The sequence below is a fragment of the Schistocerca americana genome, chromosome 5 (genome assembly GCF_021461395.2).
Source record: "Schistocerca americana isolate TAMUIC-IGC-003095 chromosome 5, iqSchAmer2.1, whole genome shotgun sequence".
NCBI lineage: Eukaryota > Metazoa > Arthropoda > Insecta > Orthoptera > Acrididae > Schistocerca > Schistocerca americana.
The window spans coordinates 263,664,876-263,680,667 of record NC_060123.1 but is presented as its reverse complement, the minus strand read 5'-3'; positions in this window follow the sequence as shown (position 1 = coordinate 263,680,667).

Here is a 15,792-nt window from a genome sequence, read left to right as displayed (position 1 = left end):
CTTGCTAGGCAGTGGCGTTAACCACTGCCCAACTTGGACGCGGTGTTCACTGCAGCTGCGAGCACTATCTCGGTACGCCTCCCGGCCGACCGACATTCCCACCCAGCGGTACCTATCTGCAATCCCCTGCCCGTATCCTTCACGGCCACTACTGTGAGATCCCGAAGGAGCCGTAACGTTATTTTGCACCGTCACTTGAGGTCGTGGGTTCATTGCCCATCGAGGAGAATCAGTCGTATGAATCTGTTCTTTTCCACATATCCGAAAGAACAGACACCACACATTTATAAAATTAGTATATTAGCACTGTCTAAAGAGATCCAACGGGGCGATTAATGTCTCGTGCATATTACGAATTTCCTCTTCAACTCGGTGACTGGAGGCGGAGCTGCTTCTGTGAGGTATAGGATGTGAAATTAAACACCTTTCAGCCGTCTAGTCGGCAGATGATGGTTGAAGTGATCGCTATAGCAAAAATCTTCTAATACCAGTATTGCTGGCCCGTGTTTTGATCACAAGCGAGGTTGAATTTTTCTACACGTCAGTCAGGGTCTGGAGATGGCATAGTAATACGCTGAAACTGGTTGCCAAATAAAATAAGGTTGGAAACAAGACTGCTGGAAGGTGTTTAATTTGACATCCTGTATCGAACAGCACAGTCCCGCAACCATCTCTAAATTTGTGAATTCACATCAGACGCCTTTACGGGGAGGAGATGGCCTCACATATCCGAAGTTTCGAGAAGCTACGTGGTAAAAGAGCAAAGCTTTTAAGTTCATTAACCTTTTTATTGAGATGTCGGGACCATGGCATAATACCAAAATTTGCTAGAGTGACTCATTTCATTAAGACCGCTACTGCACGGAAGATTACTGAGAAGGCTAGTCATGCTATTGTCAAGGACAGGATTTGCTATACAAGACGAAGGTTAGATGCTATTTCAGCAGAACTTTACCAGTTACATCTGAAGGTTGCAAGATATCTTTCTCCTGTATCATGGGACTGGGTTGATGGAGTGACTTCGGCCAAGTTCGAGTGGATCCACAATGATGCTAATTGTCGGCAGATATCAAAATTTGATCGGCTGTTGCCACAGACGCCGTCGCCAGAAGGGATAATGGTACGACGTTCCGTTGTCAATCTCACAGAGAAGAATTTGGACGGCGCTACGCTGTCTGTATTAAGCAAGGGACTCAATTTTGCACCTACACCTACAGCACCGCCATTAATAAGTATTTTGAGTGGTGTTGAAGCAGCTGTACGACGTCTTCCTTTGGATGCCGCAGACGAAATAAGAAGGGAATCTTGTCGTGCTCTGTTGAAGGCTCCTACTCAACGCAGTAATTTAACCTCTGCAGAAAGGGCTGCATTACGAAATCTGAGAGAGGACCCTGACGTAGTGGTATTGAAAGCTGACAAATGTAATGCAACTGTTTTGTTACCTCGTGGTGTGTATAAAGATAAGATGTATGGTCTGCTAAGTGACTCTACCTATAGGATGATTGATTACGATCCTACAGGACGCGTGCAACGAAAAAAATCAGCACTATTAAATTCCTCCTCCTTACCGCAAGAGACCATCAAGAGGTTAAAACCACATGGTTGTGTACCTCCAAGACTGTATGGCCTTCCAAAGATTCATAAAGAGGGTCTTCCTCTGCGTCCAATAGTGAGCAACACTGGAGCTCCTTCATATGATTTCGCTAAACATCTCCCTTCCTTACTGAGACCTTTCGTAGGCAAGTGCTCACATCACATACGAAACTCAGCTGATTTTATCAATAGACTGGAGGCTCTTCGTATTAGCAGTGTAGACCTTCTAGTAAGTTTTGATGTGGTCTCACTTTTTACAAAAGTTCCTCTTGCAGATTCTTTGACACTGATTGGTAACATGTTTCCTGTTGATATCACTGCTTTGTTCAGGCACGCACTTTCCTCAACTTATTTTACGTTTATTCAAGAATATTTTGAACAGACTGACGGTGTCGCCATGCGTAGCCCCCTGTCTCCTTTGGTCGCCAACCTTTTCATGGAGGATTTTGAAGAGAGAGCGCTTGAATCAGCTTCCCTGAAGCCAACAGTTTTTTGGCGGTATGTGGATGACACTTTCATAGTGTGGCCTCATGGAGAAGATAAATTAATGGAGTTTCTACATCACCTCAACTCCATTCATAGCAACATCCTGTTCACCATGGAAATAGAGAAAGATGGTTGTTTGCCTTTCTTGGATGTCCTGGTTAGAAGGAAGAATGATGGTTCTCTAGGGCATTCAGTTTACCGGAAACCCACTCATACTGATTTGTACCTGCAAGCATCGAGTTGCCATCACCCATCGCAAACCATGAATTTGCTTAAAACACTTGTTTATAGAGCTCATACTGTCTCAGGTCTAGATAGCTTATCTCAAGAACTCGCCCATCTAAAGACAGTATTCAGCGAAAATGGGTATTCCATCCGGCAGATTAACAGGGCACTAACAGTTAAAACTGAGAAGCAGGAAGTGAATAAAGAGGAGAACATGCCGGAACAATCTTTAGCTTTTCTTCCTTTCGTTGGCAATACTTCGTTTAAAATAGCAAGAATCCTCCGAAAATTTCAGGTAAAAGTGGTTTTCCGCCCACCATCGAAGATTGCGGACCTTGTGGGATCAGTTAAGGACAATCTGTTACTACGAAAGGCCGGAATTTACAAGATACCCTGCCAATGTGGTATGGCTTACATAGGTCAAACCACACGCACCGTGAAAGAACACTGCACTGAACATCAACGTTACACCCGCCTTTTTCAGCCAAGCAAGCCCTCTATTGCTGAACATTGTATTTCTACTGGACATTCAATGGAGTATGAGAAAACAATGGTCACTCGAACTACAGCGTGCGCCAATACTGCCATGTAAATAAAAGATTCTAACTACTGAAGGCACTAATTACTGATAGGCATAGTTACCAAATGAAAGATTTTGATAGAGAATAAACAATGTATTTACCTTAATAATGTTCAAAAGTCATCATATATATACACTCCTGGAAATTGAAATAAGAACACCGTGAATTCATTGTCCCAGGAAGGGGAAACTTTATTGACGCATTCCTGGGGTCAGATACATCACATGATCACACTGACAGAACCACAGGCACATAGACACAGGCAACAGAGCATGCACAATGTCGGCACTAGTACAGTGTATATCCACCTTTCGCAGCAATGCAGGCTGCTATTCTCCCATGGAGACGATCGTAGAGATGCTGGATGTAGTCCTGTGGAACGGCTTGCCATGCCATTTCCATCTGGCGCCTCAGTTGGACCAGCATTCGTGCTGGACGTGCAGACCGCGTGAGACGACGCTTCATCCAGTCCCAAACATGCTCAATAGGGGACAGATCCGGAGATCTTGCTGGCCAGGGTAGTTGACTTACACCTTCTAGAGCACGTTGGGTGGCACGGGATACATGCGGACGTGCATTGTCCTGTTGGAACAGCAAGTTCCCTTGCCGGTCTAGGAATGGTAGAACGATGGGTTCGATGACGGTTTGGATGTACCGTGCATTATTCAGTGTCCCCTCGACGATCACCAGTGGTGTACGGCCAGTGTAGGAGATCGCTCCCCACACCATGATGCCGAGTGTTGGCCCTGTGTGCCTCGGTCGTATGCAGTCCTGATTGTGGCGCTCACCTGCACGGCGCCAAACACGCATACGACCATCATTGGCACCAAGGCAGAAGCGACTCTCATCGCTGAAGGCGACACGTCTCCATTCGTCCCTCCATTCACGCCTGTTGCGACACCACTGGAGGCGGGCTGCACGATGTTGGGACGTGAGCGGAAGATGGCCTAACGGTGTGCGGGACCGTAGCACAGTTTCATGGAGACGGTTGCGAATGGTCCTCGCCGATACCCCAGGAGCAACAGTGTCCCTAATTTGCTGGGAAGTGGTGGTGCGGTCCCCTACGGCACTGCGTAGGATCCTACGGTCTTGGCGTGCATCTGTCGCGATTGGTAAGTCGATGAAATTTTATTTAGCCATTGTTCCTTACGAAATCCTGGCGGTCAGCGTGTGTGATGCAGGTGAACCAGTAACACGAGCGAACCTTTCACTCATCGGAGCGTTTGGCGTGTGTCAGCGGGCCTTTCCCCTGTCAAGCTCCACTTGTGCTGTCGGATAAGCTTAGCGGGCTATCGGCGCGAGTATCGGCGGCGAACAGACGGCCGACAAAAGGACTGCCGTCGGCGGCGGCTGCGGTTTCCACACGCGACATCTCCCTCCGCGCACAGGTGCGTCGTGGGAGTCGTTGCTCAACTCGCAGCTGGCCGTCGCTCGCGTAGCGGCTGCGAGGCCTGCAGAAACCGTAAGGACGACCGATTACTGCGCCCCGTCCGTGATGCAAGTGAGGGAGAAAGCCAATCCCGGACTGCAGCTCGAGTGTGACCCGTCCAGCCGGATGGCACTGGCAGCAGGCGCGAGATGCAGCCCGACAAACACAATCCTTTCTGCGAAACCACTGTCACCGCAATACACGTCACCGCCCTTGGCAGCCGACGCTATACCCGCGAATCTCTCCACGTCTTACTCGATAAAACCAGTTCGTAAGGGACCTTCTTCTTCGACATCTTGGCCAAATTCAGGGTTTCTTTTCCGAAATCGAAATATTTATAACTTTTGGGAAACAAAAGCAATACCGACGATTATGTCAGTATGTAGTCATCTAAAGTCAACGTACAATTTTAAAATATTAGAAATAAGGAAATGGAGTAATACAGAATGTAACGTACACTCTTGTTCTACATTGCTTAGCTCTGGTATTTACAGGGTCACAGCGAAGCATCATAGGTTTTGGAGGAAAAAGCCGTAATTGTAATGAGCTGCACTACAACAGAAACGATAAGCACAACTTAAGGAAAAATAATGTAATGTGTGTTCCAGCTCACAAGCGACACTGAAGCAGATGGTTCCCGTGACTTAGAATGGGCACAGGTTATATTCGACGACCGGAATAAGTTAACAGCTGGCTCCTTTTACCGAGCCCCGGTCTCAGATGAAACAGTTGCTGAACAGTTCAAAGAAAACTTGAGTCTCATCACAAATAGGTACCCTACTCATGCAATTATAGTTGGCAGTGGCTTCAATCTATCTTCCGTATGTTGACAAAAATACATTTTAAGACCCTATTGTAGATAGAAAACAACTTCTGTAATACGTAGTTATAAATGCTTTTTTAAAAATTCTTTTGAACAATTAGTTCACGAGGCGATTCAAATTGTAAATGGTTAAGAAAACACACTTGACCTCTTCGACACAAATAACCCTGAGCATCACGACGGACACACGGATTAGTGAACACAGAGTCGTAGCGAGGCTCAATTCCGTAACAAAGAGCTTCACCAAAACTAAACGCGAAGTATATCTATTAATAAAAGCAACTAAAAATTCGGTTGCCGTCTTTGTTAAGAGACAATCCTTCCAAACGATGTAAGTGAAGACCATATGTGGCTTAAGTTCAAAGAAATAGTATCGACAGCACTCGAGAGATTCATACCAAATAAATTAATAAGAGACGGAACTGATCCCCCATGGAACACAAAACGCGACAGAAAGCTGCTGCAGGAGCACCGAAAAACGCACTTATAATTTAGACGAACGTAAGATCTCCAAGACTGGCGAAGTTTTACTGAGGCTCGAAATTTGGTGCGGATTTCAATACCAGATGCATTTAATAGTTTCCACAACGAAACTCTCTCTAGAAATTTGGCGGAAAATCCAAAGAGATTCTGGTTCTATGTTAAGTAAACCAGCGGAAAGGCTCATTAAGCGATGAGGAGGAGGAGAGGGAGACAAGGGACCCAACCCTTCGGAGGAGGTAAAATCGTGGCCAATGTCCGGCGTGGCGAATGTCCGGCGTGGCAAATGTCCGCACACCCTCTGGCTAGGGTAAACAAACAGCAGAGCGCGAAGTGGGAATTTGAAAAGGAACGCGCTACAGACAAGGAGGAAACGCAGAGTACCAACCGTGACATTTCGTCACGGTTCAATACATACTCCGCATGCCACCATAACGTGCGTGGTGGAGGGTACCCTGTACCACATCTAGTCGTTTCCTTTCCTGTTCCGCTCGCAGATAGAGCGAAGGAAAAACGACTATATACCTTCGCATGAGCCCTAATTTTTCGTATCTCATCTTCCTGGTCCCTAAGCAAAATGTATGTTGGCGACAGTAGGATTGTTCCGCTGTCAACTTCAAATGTTGGTTCTCTAAACTTTCTCAGTAGTGTTCGAAACGAATGTCTTCTTGCCTCTAGGGATTCCCACTTGAGCTCCCGAAGGATATCCGTAAAACCTGCATACTGATGGAACCTACCGGCAATAAACCTAGTAGTTAGCCTCTGAACTGCTTCGATGTCTTCTTTCAACCCGACCTGGTGCGAATCCCAGACACTCGAGCAGTACTCGAGAATAGGTCGAACTAGCGTTATACAGGATGGTCCATTGATCGTGACTGGGCCAAATATCTCACGAAATAAGCGACAAACGAAAAACTACAAAGAACGAAACTTGTCTAGCTTGAAGGGGGAAACCAGATGGCGCTATGATTGGCCCGCTAGATGGCGCTGCCATAGGTCAAACGGATATGAGCTGCGTTTATTTAAAATAGGAACCCCCGTTTGTTATTACATGTTCGTGTAGTACGTAAAGAAATATGAATGTTTTCGTTGGACCACTTTTTTCGCTTTGTGATTGATGGCGCTGTAATAATCACAAACATATGGCTCACAATTTTAGACCAACAGTTGGTAACAGGCAGGTTTTTTAAATTAAAATACAGAACGTAGGTACGTTTGAACATTTTATTTCGGTTGTTCCAATGTGATACATGTACCTTTGTGAACGTATCATTTCTGAGAACGCATGCTGTTAGAGCGTGATTACTTGTAAATACCACATTAATACAATAAATGCTCAAAATGATGTCCGTCAACCTCAATGCTTTTGGCAATACGTGTAACGACATTCCTCTCAACAGCAAGTAGTTCGCCTTCCGTAATGTTCGCACATGCATTGACAGTGCGCTGAAGCATGTTGTCAGGCGTTGTCGGTGGATCACGATAGCAAATATTCTTCAACTTTCCCGACAGAAAGAAATCTGTGGAGGTCAGATCCGGTGAACGTGCAGGCCATGGTATGGTGCTTCGACGACCAATCCACCTGTCATGAAATATGCTATTCAGTACCGCTTCAACCGCACGCGAGCTATGTGCCGGACAACCATCATGTTGGAAGTAAATCGCCATTCTGTCATGCTGTGAAACATCTTGTAGTAACATCGGTAGAACATTACGTAAGAAATCAGCATAACTCCTTCCTGCTACTTCTCTACATAGTCACTTCTCCGGCTGAGACGTTTCTCGTAGCGTCTTACCAACTTTCTAATATCCTCGTCATAGAAGGCAGCCGCCTGTGCTTTCTGGCAATTCTCAACGCTGATCTGCAGCATGCTGTCTCAGTCAAAATGTCGTCTTCGTAGCCAGCGGTTCATGTGAGCAGAGATGGCAGTCAGAGGGAGGCAAGTCCGGGTTGTATGGTGGGTGATGAAACACTTCCCGTCGCAAACACTGCAGGAGCGTCATTGCCCCTGCAGAGTGCGGCCGAGAAATTTCATGAAGAAGGAAATGCATGACAGTTACGTTGTGTGGGATGCTTGAAATCAGGCGAAGTCTCTCACACATACTCATAGTTGACGGGAGACACTATTTTCTAGGCATCTTTACGTGCTCACTGTGCACTAAGAACTGAAAAGAGAGACGTGAAGCGATCGCGGGCATACTAGAGACGCTGCCCAACACATATGTTCAAATCTATGCAAAACTTCCTTGAATTTTGATTGTGGTTTCCACTTCGCGATCCATCGAAGCTTACTTTCCGAATGCCCTCTTAATTATGTGGGCAATTCGAACCTTTCGTGGAAGAAAAAGCTGTATGAATTATGCTAGTGTGATCTGTATATTTCCAACACTTATTCAAGTATGAATAGTAACCTTGCTTATTCTCACCTAAAGATATGGAATTTATCCATTTGAAGTGCATTTAATTCCAGTATGACGAATGTTACATGCATTTTTATTAACAACAAGTGTTATAACTAAATTTTTACATGCCGATTTCTGACGACAGTTCATCGAAGCCAACTTTTCAACACGTTTCGCGCGTAGCTCGGGTTCTTTGGTAAATTTTTATTGGTGATGCTACGTAAGTATTTCAGACTTAAATTATGATCCAGTTGTCAGCAAATACTTCTATTTGTATTGTTCACAATACATTCCTTTCAGACACAACACCTTCTATCTCCGGCTCCTACCAAATCCACTATGCTACTCGTACTGAACAAAAGGAATATGACCGCCAAAGATGGTATCAAACCATAGATACAATAAAACGTATCGTATTTATTGGAACCCAGTTATTTCACAAGAACATTGTGGATTTCAGTATGATTTGAAAGTTGCCTTTAAGCAGCCACTTTCAAGGTTTTCATCGTATTCGTTCTTCGTCTTTGGAACTTGTCTTTGTAGACACTTTGCAGAGATGTTTCTGTAATGAGTACAGGCTACAGATAGTCACGATCTCTGAAATATCTCCCTGTGGTGTGTGGCAGAAGCTTTTGACCGAGAGTTTCCGGGCATATTAGCCAGTCTGCGCTCTGGCGATTAGAGAGCACGCCTAAAAGTAGCTTCAAACAGCAGTATGTTCGTGGAGTTTAGAATTTGTAGACGATTACTGTTAGATGCTGCTGCCGCGGCTTTGCAGTCTTCGTGAGATGATCTATTTATAGCGGTTGTCCGAATGGACTGCTCATATGCAAGGTTATTCTGTTAAAGTTGTTCGTGAGGTGCTCGCTTTCCACCGCTAACGTTTTCACTAGTTCTTGTTGCTAAATTGGCTGTGAATTCAAGAAGGAAACATGTTTTCATCCGCGTGGTGTTGCAAACAGTTCGAGTCTTGGTGAAGTCAATATGCACAGGTCTCGTTTCAGTATCAAATTCCTGTGTCTTAATCCGAAACATTGTGCAGTCATTTCCGTCCCTCTTTCCTTCAGCTTAGTTTATTCAACGATTTTCCTTGTGTCTTGTAGGGAACTGAGTTCATATAACTCTAATATATCCTACGTGGGTTTCCTGTGTCTTTGTGATGCCAAGGGGGCATGTGTTATTATGTTCACTCGGTTTTGAACTATTTATACAATTTAAATGCAGATACATTTTCGCATTTGAACCTTCATCATGATGTACAGGCTATTTAAGTGCACACTGGCATGACCTTTGTCTGCCGGCATTTCATAATCGCATGTTACGAGACGCGACATATGTCAGCTAGTGGCTGTATTTAATTGATATGACCGAGTATTTAACTTCACAGAAAGGATTCCCTATTTTTAACAATATGTAACCCAATTCCGATGTATGCATTTTCAATTGGTCGGAATGACGCTGTGCATGATCCTGCAAAAGTATGTTTATTCGTGTTTTACCAACTATCTCAAACAGAATATTACCGAGAGCTGTCTAGCAGGTTTTGGCAAATCATGCATATTCAAATATTTCAAATTGCATGATCATTTAATCGAGTTTTAAGTCGTATTGCCAGTAGATATTCGCGCGTATCTGACTATTGTGATTACGGAGTCTGCATCACCATCACATGGCGATCAACTATAAGTTTCTCACTAATACACTCTTGATATTTTCAGGAACTTGTGAGTGATATTTGTCTTCAGTATTACTAATTTTCGAATTCTATACCTGATATTTTCCGTTGTGCAATTCAACGTAAGCGTGTGGTATTTAATTAACTTCCTTTCGTCGTAATGAAGTCGGATTTCGATTATTAATGAGTTACTTGGGTCATTACTGTGTCTGTTAAAGGGTATAGTTTCAACATATCAGGGCAAGTTAGATTCATTACTCAGTAAATGATGCATTCTGAAAAGAGGACCACCTTGCAAGTTATTGCAAATGTTTCCATTGAACATTTTGTGTTAAAAGTTTAAAATTAAAGTTTTTAAGATAGCTCCTGTTAAACAAAGCTGATTGTAAATGGATGATTTGAGATAATTAGCCACTCAGTTTCAGGTATAAAGGTTTATTAACAACACTTGGCCATGGTTTCAAGAATTGTAAAATTATCCTCTTCAGAAGTACATGCATGTGTTGAGGAAATTCTTAACATCAGTTGTGAATTGTAAACGAAAATATAAGTTTCAAGAGAATGAAAATGTCCGCAAGGATTCCAGTGCGGTGGCTACCCATCGCTCAGCCGGACAGCTATACATATATTTTATCCACTGAATGTGAAATAATTAATTTTGTGAATCGCCTGTAATAAACTTATTAGTTCGGCAATTTGCATTTCAGTTAATTTTCTATGTTGCTGTAAGCTTTTCTCGACAACATTTAAAGTCACACATATGGGAACATCGTGTAAAGTCTTACTATGTCGAACGAAATTAACCTAGCGGATGGCGTACATTGCACTGTTTTTTTCAATTTGTGAATTAGATCATCGCGGTTCTTGACTGAAAAATTATTTTCAAAAACAAAGGAAACTTTGAAATTTGTGGTAAGTTCCTATGGGACCAAACTACTTTATCTAACTTAAAGTAACTGACGCTAAGGACAACACACACACTCATGCCCGAGGGAGGACTCGAACCTCCGACGGGGGGAGCCGCGCGAACCGCGGCAAGGCGCCGCAGACTGCACGGCTAAGGGGCGGCAGAAAACTTTGATTTGCTAACGGAGAAGCCTTGGTAATATGTGATGTGCACTTCCAGTGCCATTTACTAAGAGACGAATCGGATGGTTCTGTTTGTTCAACTTCGTTAATGTCATTAGATGTGCACATCACGTATTATCAAGGCGTCTCCATTTCAGAATCAAAGATTCCTTCGCTTTTGAAAATAATTTTTCAGTCAAAAAGCGCGATGACCTAATTCACAAAATGAAAACCGTACAATGTACCCCAATCACTAGGCTGACATCGTTCGACATAAAAAGACTGTGTACGAATTTTCCTATGTATGTGACTACACATTATCGAGAAAAACTTACAGCAACATAGAAAATTACCTAAATTTAAAATGCCGAATTCATAAGGATATTACAGGTCATTCCCAAATATAATTATTTCTCCTTCATTGGCAAAAATATACGTACAGGCGTACGGCTGAGCGATGAGAAGCCCTCTCGCTGGAATCCTTATTGACATTTTCATAAATTCTCTTGAAACTTACTTTTTCGTTTCCAGTTCAGAACTGATATAAAGAATTTCCTTAACAGACCCATGTACTTCGAAAGAAGTCAATTTTACAATTGTTGAAACCATGGTCATGGATTGTTTAGAAACCCTTATACTTGCAACTGACTGGCCGATTTTTCCCAAATCATTCATTTAATTTTACGTTACTTATTTGTTATATAACATTTACGAGAAGACGAGAACACAAAGATGATAAAAAAATGGCTTATATATGAGATAAGCACACACATTTGTATTGTCTTTTAATTTTTTTTCTAGAAAATTGTAGGTGAATGACTCGATAATTGCAAAATGACCATATCGATACCGCATTGCAGAAGTAAGTGAACTGACCTACAGGGTGAAAAGTATTTAAACCGACAACCTTTGGGAGGCTGTAGTGGACATCAAAACAAATATTTTTCCCTAGTGCCATTTTTTCCCATGAGGAGTATTTAAGCCGGTGGAGGAAGATTTCTCTGGCGGCAAATTAATTAAACCAACAAACACTTTTCTAATTCTCTTTATGACCAAGAAACAACACATTAACACAACCCAATTTCAGTTACAGTTTGTTGTTGTTGTTGTGGTCTTCAGTCCTGAGACTGGTTTGATGCAGCACTCCATGCTACTCTATCCTGTGCAAGCTTCATCTCCCAGTACCTACTGCAACCTACATCCTTCTGAATCTGCTTAGTGTATTCATCTCTTGGTCTCCCTCTACGATTTTTACCCTCCACGCTGCCCTCCAATACTAAATTGGTGATCCCTTGATGCCTCAGAACATGTCCTACCAACCGATCCCTTCTTCTGGTCAAGTTGTGCCACAAACTTCACTTCTCCCCAATCCTATTCAATACTTCATCATTAGTTGTGTGATCTACCCATCTAATCTTCAGCATTCTTCTGTAGCACCACATTTCGAAAGCTTCTATTCTCTTCTTGTCCAAACTATTTATCGTCCATGTTTCACTTCCATACATGGCTACACTCCATACAAATACTTTCAGAAACGACTTCCTGACACTTAAATCTATACTCGATGTTAACAAATTTCTCTTCTTCAGAAACGCTTTCCTTTCCTTGCCATTGCCGGTCTACATTTTATATCCTCTCTACTTCGACCATCACCAGTTATTTAGCTCCCCAAATAGCAAAACTCCTTTACTACTTTAAGCGTCTCATTTCCTAATCTAATTCCCTCAGCATCACCCGACTTAATTCGACTACATTCCATTATCCTCGTTTTGCTTTTGTTGACGTTCATCTTATATCCTCCTTTCAAGACACTGTCCATTCCGTTAAACTGCTCTTCCAAGTCCTTTGCTGTCTCTGACAGAATTACAATGTCATCGGCGAACCTCAAAGTTTTTATTTCTTCTCCATGGATTTTAATACCGGCTCCGAATTTTTCTTTTGTTTCCTTTACTGCTTGCTCAATATACACATTGAATAACATCGAGGAGAGGCTGCAACCCTGTCTTACTCCCTTCCAAACCACTGCTTCCCTTTAATGTCCCTCGACTCTTATAACTGCCATCTGGTTTCTGTACAAATTGTAAATAGCCTTTCGCTCCCTGTATTTTACCCCTGCCACCTTTAGAATTTGAAAGAGAGTATTCCAGTCAACATTGTCAAAACTTTTCTGTAAGTCTACAAATGCTAGAAACGTAGGTTTGCCTTTCCTTAATCTTTCTTCTAAGATAAGTCGTAAGGTCAGTATTGCCTCACGTGTTCCAGTGTTTCTACGGAATCCAAACTGATCTTCCACGAGGTCGGCTTCTACTAGTTTTTCCATTCGTCTGTAAAGAATTCGTGTTTGTATTTTGCAGCTGTGGATTATTAAACTGATTGTTCGATAATTTTCACATCTGTGAACACCTGCTTCCTTTGGGATTGGAATTATTATATTCTTCTTGAAGTCTGAGGGTATTTCGCCTGTTTCATACATCTTGTAGAGTTCTGACAGGACTGGCTCTCCCAAGGCCGTCAGTAGTTCCAATGGAATGTTGTCTACTCCGGGGGCCTTGTTCCGACTCATTTTCAAAAATGCCTCCTTTGACACGTAAACAAAGGTTACACCATCGGATCATGTTCTGTCTGACACGGGCAAAAACCCCAGGAGTATGCTGAATTGTTCCTGCTGCTGCTGCTATCCGGGCAACCAGATCCTCTTCTGATGCAGCAGTAGTTTCGTAAACAAGGTTGCGCATCTCTCCCTAAACAAAAAAGTCCAGAGGGTACATATCTGGGCATCGAGCAGGCCGTGGTACAGGACCAGCTCTGCCAATCCACGTTTCTGGGAACCGTTGGTCCAGGAATCGACGCACACGACGACTGAAATGTGCCGGCGCCCCGTCATGTTGGAACGACATGAATTGTCTTGTAGGGAGCGGGACGTCTTCCAGCAATTCTGACAATGCTCTGGTGAGAGAAAATTGTAATAGTGCCTGCCATTTAATGGCCGAGGTAGCAGATTTTTTTTTTTTTTTGGTCATCAGTCTATTGACTGGTTTGATGCGGCCCGCCACGAATTCCTTTCCTGTGCTAACCTCTTCATCTCAGAGTAGCACTTGCAACCTACGTCCTCAATTATTTGCTTGACGTATTCCAATCTCTGTCTTCCTCTACAGTTTTTGCCCTCTACAGCTCCCTCTAGTACCATGGAAGTCATTCCCTCATGTCTTAGCAGATGTCCTATCATCCTGTCCCTTCTCCTTATCAGTGTTTTCCACATATTCCTTTCCTCTCCGATTCTGCGTAGAACCTCCTCATTCCTTACCTTATCAGTCCTCCTAATTTTCAACATTCGTCTATAGCACCACATCTCAAATGCTTGAATTCTCTTCTGTTCTGGTTTTCCCACAGTCCATGTTTCACTACCATACAATGCTGAACTCCAGACGTACATCCTCAGAAATTTCTTCCTCAAATTAAGGCCGGTATTTGGTATTAGTAGACTTCTCTTGGCCAGCGAGTCTGCTTTTGACCGTTGCTTGCTCCGTCCGTCATTGGTTATTTTACTGCCTAGGTAGCTGAATTCCTTAACTTCATTGACTTCGTGACCATCAATCCTGATGTTAAGTTTCTCGCTGTTCTCATTTCTACTATTTCTCATTACCTTCGTCTTTCTCCGATTTATTCTCAAACCATACTGTGTACTCATTAGACTGTTCATTCCGTTCAGCAGATCATTTAATTCTTCTTCACTTTCACTCAGGATAGCAATGCCATCAGCGAATTGTATCATTGATATCCTTTCTCCTTGTATTTTAATTCCACTCCTGAACCTTTGTTTTATTTCCATCATTGCTTCCTCGATGTACAGATTGAAGAGTAGGGGCGAAAGGCTACAGCCTTGTCTTACACCCTTCTTAATACGAGCACTTCATTCTTGATCGTCCAATCTTATTATTCCCTCTTGGTTGTTGTACATATTGTATATGACCCGTCTCCCCCTATAGTTTACCCCTACTTTTTTCAGAATCTCGAACAGCTTGCACCATTTTATATTGTCGAACGCTTTTTCCAGGTCGACAAATCCTATGAAAGAGTCTTGATTTTTCTTTAGCCTTGCTTCCATTATTAGCCGTAACGTCAGAATTGCCTCTCTCGTCCCTTTACTTTTCCTAAAGCCAAACTGATCGTCACCTAGCGCATTCTCAATTTTCTTTTCAATTTTTCTGTTTATTATTCGTGTAAGCAGCTTCGATGCATGAGCTGTTAAGCTGATTGCGCGGCTATTCTCGCACTTGTCAGCTCTTGCCGTCTTCGGAATTGTGTGGATGATGCTTTTCCGAAAGTCAGATGGTATATCGTCAGACTCATATATTCTACACACCAACGTGAATAGTCGTTTTGTTGCCACTTCCCCCAATGATTTTAGAAATTCTGATGGAATGTTATCTACCCCTTATGCCTTATTTGACCGTAAGTCCTCCAAAGCTCTCTTAAATTCCGATTCTAATACTGGATCCCCTACCTCTTCTAAATCGACTCCTGTTTCTTCTTCTATCACATCAGACAAATCTTCAGCCTCATAGAGGCTTTCAATGTATTCTTTCCACCTATCTGCTCTCTCCTCTGCATTTAACAGTGGAATTCCCATTGCACTCTTAATGTTACCACCGTTGCTTTTAATGTCACCAAAGCTTGTTTTGACTTTCCTGTATGCTGAGTCTGTCCTTCCGACAGTCATATCTTTTTCGATGTCTTCACATTTTTCCTGCAGCCATCTCGTCTTAGCTTCCCTGCACATCCTATTTATTTCATTCCTCAGCGACTTGTATTTCCATATTCCTGATTTTCCCGGAACATGTTTGTACTTCCTCCTTTCATCAATCAACTGAAGTATTTCTTCTGTTACCCATGGTTTCTTCGCAGCTAGCTTCTTTGTACCTATGTTTTCCTTCCCAACTTCTGTGATGGCCCTTTTTAGAGATGTCCATTCCTCTTCAACTGTACTGCCTACTGCGATATTCCTTATTGCTGTATCTATAGCGTTACA